This window comes from Cervus canadensis, chromosome 7 (genome assembly GCF_019320065.1).
Source record: "Cervus canadensis isolate Bull #8, Minnesota chromosome 7, ASM1932006v1, whole genome shotgun sequence".
Taxonomy (NCBI): Eukaryota; Metazoa; Chordata; class Mammalia; order Artiodactyla; family Cervidae; genus Cervus; species Cervus canadensis.
In genome coordinates, this window is record NC_057392.1 from 92,749,666 (window position 1) to 92,757,566 (window position 7,901).

The window sequence follows — 7,901 nt, forward strand, 5'->3', positions numbered from 1 at the left end:
ACATTCAAAACCTAACATATTATGTGCTGGAATTTAATGTGAATTCTGCTCATCCCCAAAGCATCTTATACCTGTCATCTAATGATTATACATACCTGTATTCTACTACTGGTGCACTTTTCATGAACATAAATTAAAAAGACAATCTGCTCTGCTTTTTAAAAAAATGCTATGGATTATCTTTTCCAAATTCCAATCTTAGTAATTTCTTATAGAATTTAACTAACAATATTTATATGTACACATGTACATATGTGTGAATACTTAATAGATTAAATTTAATGCACAGAACATTTTCAAACTTTTTAAAAATTTTCTTCTCTTTTTGCAAAATTACATAGAATCAAATCAATATTTTTTCCTCTGCAGTGAAAACCTGGCTTCAGAGTTCACTTTTATAAGGAAACTCTAAAGTATTAAGAAAGTAGAATATGAGCCTTTTTTTTTTTTTTTTTTTAAATTACCCAACATACTTCTGGGGCTTTCACAAGCAGAGGTTTACATGAATTGATGCATTACAAAAAAAAGAAAAAACAGCTATGTATGTTCCAGCAATTCAAATCCAAAACCATTTTGAGTGGATTTTTAATATACTCAAGGGAATCACACAAGGGTAATTGATGATGAGTTTGAATTACCTGCATATTATTTATTTTAAAATCTATTCCCTAATCTGTTACCATATTATGGATAATAACATCATTCTGTCAGTTGTAAAACAGAGTTTTAAAACAATGGAATTTTACTAATTTAACTGTATTTATTGCCTCTCTATAACCTCATAAGAAGGGATTCCTATATATATAAGGTATTTTAGAAACCCTACTTTCTCAGGAATAGCAGCAGTTATTAAGACTTACCATTTAAAAAAATGCAAATGCAAAAAGGGGACATATTATGGTATAGATATAGTGCTACCTCATCATTTCATATTGTTCTCCAAATAGTTGCCTTCATTTTCAGGGTAGATCTCTGAATGTTAAGAGGGGATGCATAATGTGCAGAAGCTGGGAACACACAAGCCATGTTCGGCACATAGACTCTTTTAGGAAAAAATGTTATATAAGGCATGCTGCATCCAGTGCTTTATTTAAAAAATGAAATCTTATTTTTTGACCAGTTTGACTCAATATTTCCTACCATTAGAAGAAATTTGCTCCTAAAAGGGTTAAATATTAAAATCAAATGGAAAGTAATAGAAACACATAACCTCTATTCCCCAATGCAAAAATCAAATATGCAAATATGAAAATGAGGGGACTCTGCCTCTTCCCCTTACACAACTGATTAAATTGTCACTGCTGGAGATTACATGGGGTTTTATTCCCTTTGCAGCCATATTCAATTGGATAGACTGAAAAATATATTGCCACAGACGAGCCCCACCACCTGGGTACACTGTGCTTCCAGTTGCCTGTAGAGGTCTTGTCCAAAACTTTGCAGCCACCCCTTTAAAAAAAAGAAAAGTATGAGATATGATCATTCATGATGGTCTGGATGATCTCTGAAGTCCATTCCAACTTGGAGATTGCAATAAGACAAAAACCTCTCTTCCTATTTACAGACCCTAGCCTGCAGTTTAATTCCCGAGTAACAAAGCCTTCCTTTTTCTCTCGATCCTAAAGCCACTTCATTCATTTTGCATGAGATTTTTCATTTTTTCAAAAATATCAGAAGCTCTTCCCTTTCTGGGTTTGCCCTTTATTTCCTACCTGATGGGTACATTCATTTCCCGACTTACCGGTTTTGACACAGAGCCTGCTCCCACCCCCAGGGGCTCCTTCCGGGTGGAAATCTTTGATTGCTGCAAAAATTGGACATAGAAACAGAAGGATTACCTTTGGTTCTCTAATGTCTTCCCACGATTCGGAAATGGTTCTCGCAGTCTGCCTGGATGTAGTAGAAGTTAGTACTCGGATGATGTCGCTGCCTGTGTCCCTGGCACTGCGGGCAGAGTAGGGAACTGCCTCCAGCTGCAGTCTAGGGCCTCAGTGTTAAGGACACGCAGAACTACTTTGTTAATGAGATCGTTTCTCTGGTGCATAGAGATGCAGCCCTAAGGACAGAGAGATTTAACAAGCAAAAAAGGTGGTAGGGTGATGTTTTTGAATTGGAAGGTTCAAGAAAAAAAATAACAGAAAAAAAAAAAAATAGTAAGCAGATGCTTTCTTGTAAGAAAAAGTGAACAGGAACATCTATTTGCCTTTAGATTTGTGGTAGAGTTACATGTGTTACTTTGCTATAGAAGTGAGGAATAGATCCCCAGAGAATTTTTAGATGGCTTGTTGTGTGGCTGGAGATATTTTTGTTGCTCTTGTTATTTTATCCGTTCAGCCAAATGACACTTATGGAGATTTTTAACTCATTAAGATCTCTGCTGTATCTGTTGATATAACTGCAATTTGAAAAATTTATCTTCTCTGATTGGATGAATAAGTAAACAATAAATGTCTCACTTCTAGTATACAGATGGGTAAATTTATAGTGAAATCAAGTGATGTCTCCCTGCCCCAAACCCAGAACTCCATATGCATTTTAAAACACAGACATATATTATGCTTAAACTACATTCTGTTTTAACTTGAGAATTTTTTAAAAAAAAGAAAAAAATCATTGCTTTCGCACACTAGTATGCCTTTTTCTTCTAGTAAATCAGGCTCAATTCAGGTATGTTTTGCGTCAAAATTAAATGCACAGTTGTCTGTGTCCCACTAGCTTGAACATACTCACACTTCAACCTTTTTTCCTCTTTCCCATGTTTCTTTGTTTTTCTATTCTTTTCTATTCTAGACTTCCCAGAGTTTTTGTTTTGTCATATTGTTCCTCACATTGCTCAACTGCTTTTTGATAAAAGTTCCATATTTGATCTACTTTTCTTGGTTTTAATTTCCCTATAGTTTTATATTGTTGCTTTCTTTTTCTTTTTTTTCTCTTCTCATTGTGCTTTTTTTTTTTCCTGAAAACACCATTCCAAAAGTCAGAAGAGTCAGAATATAGATAATCTTTGCTTTTGAGTGTTCTTACATTTTCCTATCTTGGTTCAATACCATCTTTATTCCCTCAATCACTTTTATTGACCATTTTTAATCATCTTTTTATCTTATCCTTCTGTTTCATTTTTCCTTTGTTGCCTTAATTTCCCAGGCTTCTGGTCTCACTAAAATGTAACAACCATTTATTCAACCCTTGATATAAGTACTGCCTTCCTTGCAACTCTTACCACAAGACCGTGAGGTGGGCGTTTTTATCTCCATCTGATTCAAGGGAAGACAGAGGCCTAAGGATTAAAGCGCTGCCTTAGGGCCACACAATAACTGTGACAGCAAGTATTTGTTCCTAGGACCATCAGGCACCAAATCACCTTCTCTTTCAACTAAATCCTATTGAGACAAAAAAATCAAAAGTATGTTTGTTTTGAAATTCTGTTATGTACAGGGGAAAATATATACATGCTTACTGCATTATTTGTATGTACTTATATCTGAAATTATTACTTAGAAATTTACTCCTTATATCTTCCTTTCGATAAAACTGTGTAGTTTTCCTTGTGATTCCAGAAAAAGAAGCTCTAAACTCAAATTACTATCTTCAACAAAGTTTTTAACTAAAACTAGGTCCAAGTCTTCTTTGTACATATCCCAGTTCATTAACACACAGTTGTAAATGTAAACAGTGAAAACAAGTTCTTATTAGTAAAATAAGCAAGAAATGGCAGGTCTAGAAGCATGAAGTGACTGTGTGGTCTGCAAACCCATTGCTTTATCATATCAGCCTTTTCAGTAATGACATCAGTGATCAAATATGTTTTTACAGTTGTCAACTAGTGGATCAGACATTTAATTCCAGCTTGCTTGCAGCTGCTTTTTCCCATCCTCCCCTCCCTGTATTATATTTGCCTTTTGAGAGAATTATGTGTTCCTTTATGTTCTTCATTCAGATTTGGAAACTGTCATACTTCTTGCTCTGATAATGGGATGTAGATATTATTCTCAAAGCAGGTCAGTTTGCAAGTTCCGTAAACCCACCATTTAATCATTGCCACCTCCTTCATCTTATTCTTGCAAAGATATTATAAATATGTATATATACATATATATATATATATATATATATATATATATACTTTTAAGAAGCAGACACTTATATTTGATATTCCATTAGAAGTCTCTAAAATTGCTGCAGCTATTGCCATGGAGAAAGTTATATTTCTAGACTTTGGACAAGAGCTTAATAAAATTCTCTTTGATGAATTACAGTCCTGAAAGCTGTTCTTTTACTAAGCTGCAATTAATATTTGTACCTAGCCGTGTCCTAAGGAATAGCAGAAAGACCAAAGTCAGCAACTAGCAGACCTGAAATAGCTACAGAGTGTTCTGACCACAAAGATAGGAAAACAGTAATGCAATAATTGAGAGGACAGACTGGGAAGCAAGAGACACTTGACCTTGAACTTTACTCTACCATTTGCACCATTATGGCGTGGGCAGGTTACCTCGTTTTTCACAACCTTGGTTTCTTTATCTGTCAAATGGGGATAATAATGCCCAAACCTCCAAGGGCTATCAGAAAAATTCAATCAGGTAATGCACATAGAGCATTCATGACAAAGTTTGGTGTTCAGCAAGTCCAGCATAAAAGGCAGCTGAGAGCGTCGTCATCTTTTTCACCCTTGTCATCACGCACGACGCAGTAACTGAAGACTGACCTCCCTTCTTTCTCTCATCACCCTGTACTGAACCACTCAGTCACTGGTCCAGCTTACGAGTAGTCTGAGGTCTGAATGTTTTCCTGTCACTGTTTCCCCCACACTAATAATAACTTTGGGTATAAGATCAAGATAAAATACGAACGAAATGAAACATCCACGAGCCAGCACTTCAGCATACATCACAGAGTGTGGAATTCGTATCTACTGGTAAGTATTTGACTATAGTCCATATAAGGCTCTCACGTTGCTATGTCAACTCTTACCGGTATTTAATTTCCTGAATAAAAATTCCCAAGACTAAACCTAATGTCTGGCAGATAGAAAATACTCAATAAATTACTGGTAAAATGAGCTGAACTGAACCTATACATGTTATAAGCCTTAGGAAAAACCTAAGTTCATTAAAGGTAAGCTTTATTCATTCATTTGTACAAACATAGATACTTCATTCATTCAATAAAGCAATTGTTATGGGTCTACAATATGACAGGCACTGCTCCCAAAATAATCCTGCCAAGGGCACAGGTCATTTCTTTCTTTACATAACTCTATCCTTTATACATAGTACAATGCGTGGCACATGAGAGGTGTTCGAGAAACATTTGCTGAATCAACAAATTACATTTGCTGAATCAACAAATTCTATTTTTGGATGGATTGTCCTTCAAGACAAATAGGAACAGCCTGAAGAACTGCATGATGAAAACAAAAACTACAAATCAATAGTAATAAGATCCATTTTTCATGATTACTTACCAGGCTAAGAGCAATCAGAGCTTATAAGTTTGCTTCAAAGTTTCACTACAATAAGCCACTACGTTTTCGACGGCGTCTATTGGAGTTTTCCTAACAACAGTTTCCTAATCAACAGTTTTCCCTTGAAATTACAAAAAAAGGTAAAAAAATATATAGTGAGAGCTATAAAAAACACTATTAAATATACATTACTAGGAAATAAGGATAGATTAGCAAATCTAATTATTGCCAGTAGGAAAGGTCCAGGTATATCAGCTTTATTGGAAGTCCCTAAGAAGCAGTATATTTTGGTAAGAATCACAGAACTTTATTACCTTAAGATATCAGACTCTCACTCTGATTTTTCCGGATGAAAAAGTAAGACTCCAGAGAAGTTCAGAGAACCACCCAAGGTACTTGGAGCCAGAACAAAGGTCCTGATCTCTGATATTTAAGAAAATAAATGATCTCACCACTATATCACAAAACCTACTAACTAAATGCTAACATGGATAATTCCATGAATACTGACACTTTAAATTATCTGTTAGACCTTGAAAATACTAATCATAAGCAGAAAATGTGCAATAAAATATTCAACATGCTGTTGGTGTTGTGTTCTGTAAAAAAGGTTTAAAAATAATAGAAACTTCAGTTGTTCAAGCATAATGTACTTCTATTCAATTGAGTCCCTAAATCCAGATTAAGAGCAGAGTAAGTTCCAATGGGCATGCCTTTTTTCCTCCTAGCCATTCATATTGAATTTTAAATTCATGTTAGCAGCCGCCTATACAATATGGGGGGGGGGGGCGGGGCAGGGAGAAGGAGGGAGTAAGATTAGGGGTGGTGTTGAACAAGTTTGTGAATAGACATTTGCAATTTAATCTTGGAAGATGAGACTTTTGCAGGGTTCCTATGTCTAAAACATCACACAGAGTTGCCTGCAAGTAGTGATTTGAAAACATTAAGGAATATTCAAACTTGGAAACTACCCTTTACAAAGTAATCATCCAAACAGTAACAAAAGAAAGTGATGATCAGTTCTATAGTAAATTTTTTCATTTGGAAGAAAACGGCACAGCTTTGGGGGTGTTATGTATTCATAATATTGCTATACAAAAGAAATAAGGGGCAGTTACGTTAATTTCACAGAAAGTGATCACGTGGGAGAGGAATAATTAAGCTTTCATTCCTAACTATATAGTCTTTACTTTGCTATTTAACTGGATGGCATAAACATTCTTGAGAAATGAATCTATCTGTATAATCTTCTATAACATAACAGTGAAAAGTGACCTGGGAGGACAAGGATTGAGGCTTTAAAATGAATGAATAAGCATGTGCAATCATTTCTTTGGGATTTATAACAACATTCTTGCTGTTAACAAATATAAATGTAACATTTACTAGGAAATAAGAGACTGCAGACGGAAATAAACAAACCTAGGATGTAGTTCATCTAAGTAAACACTGAGGTTATAAACCTTCAAACTCAAATATCAAGAGCCCTGCAAATTAATGCTACACACAATAGACCCTTTGGAAGCTAACTTAATCCACCCCCCTTAATCTACATGAGGGCCATGCATAACAATGCAGGAGCTGGGTTTCCATTAAGAGCTTCCTCTGCGGGCTGTCAGCTGTTTGAAGAAATAACAATTTCCTAGGAATGAAAGCTTTTTCAGAAGGTTCCCACTGAAGTGTAATAAAAGTGACTTTCCTTTTTTCCCCCTTCTACTTCTTCCTTTTTTCCCGCCCTTCAGATGTAACTTTGTGGGGAGGAAAGGGGTGGACTAAGGCCGTGGGCCCCCTACTAGTTTACCTTGCCGGATTATCAGTGCAGGTGTTAACATAATTGAAGGTGTGGTAGCAGATACAGCCCCCTAATAGCCTTTCCTATACGGAGATTACCTAGGTAGAGAATGCCGGAGTACCTGAAGAATAGGCAAGTGAGTACCTTATTAACATATCACCATTCAGCGGCAGCTGCATATCTGGAAGAAGAGGAAGAAGAAGAAGAAAACCCCTAAAGAGCCTATTCATCTCTGTTAATGGGCCCATTGCACAGCACATTGTCTGGGAAATTAAGTCTCTGGCTGCGAACTTCCTGCTCCGTGGAAGCTGCCTGGCTCTTTCTTATTGCTTCAGCGTTATTATCTCCTCCTGGAAATAAAAACAATCATGTTCTCACATCTGAGAAGCCAAAACATTCTGAGATAACAAACTGGAGTTGCTGGCTCTAAGTCTCTTTTGTTTCCCTTATTAAGTGAAAAAATATGTATTGAAATTAAAGCAACTCCCAAATTTACATCAAAGCACATCAAATTTACTGAGCTGCCCAGTGAATGACAAAGTTTTTCTTCTCTCTCTTTTCTCGTAAAATATACAGTTAAATTGCTTTCCTGGTTATGGTTCCTTTTCTAGAATTAATTTTTGATGACAAAATATGTTAATGTAT

General features: G+C 35.8%; 1 long non-coding RNA gene across 1 annotated transcript; it reads right to left on the reverse strand.

The window, feature by feature from the left end:
* Window positions 1-1,323: 1,323 nt before the first annotated feature.
* On the reverse strand, window positions 1,324-5,556 carry LOC122445092. Its single transcript, XR_006270447.1, has 3 exons — window positions 5,465-5,556; window positions 1,839-2,056; window positions 1,324-1,449 (listed from the first exon to the last, which is right to left on the reverse strand). It is a non-coding gene; the product is annotated as an uncharacterized LOC122445092 (long non-coding RNA).
* Window positions 5,557-7,901: the final 2,345 nt, after the last annotated feature.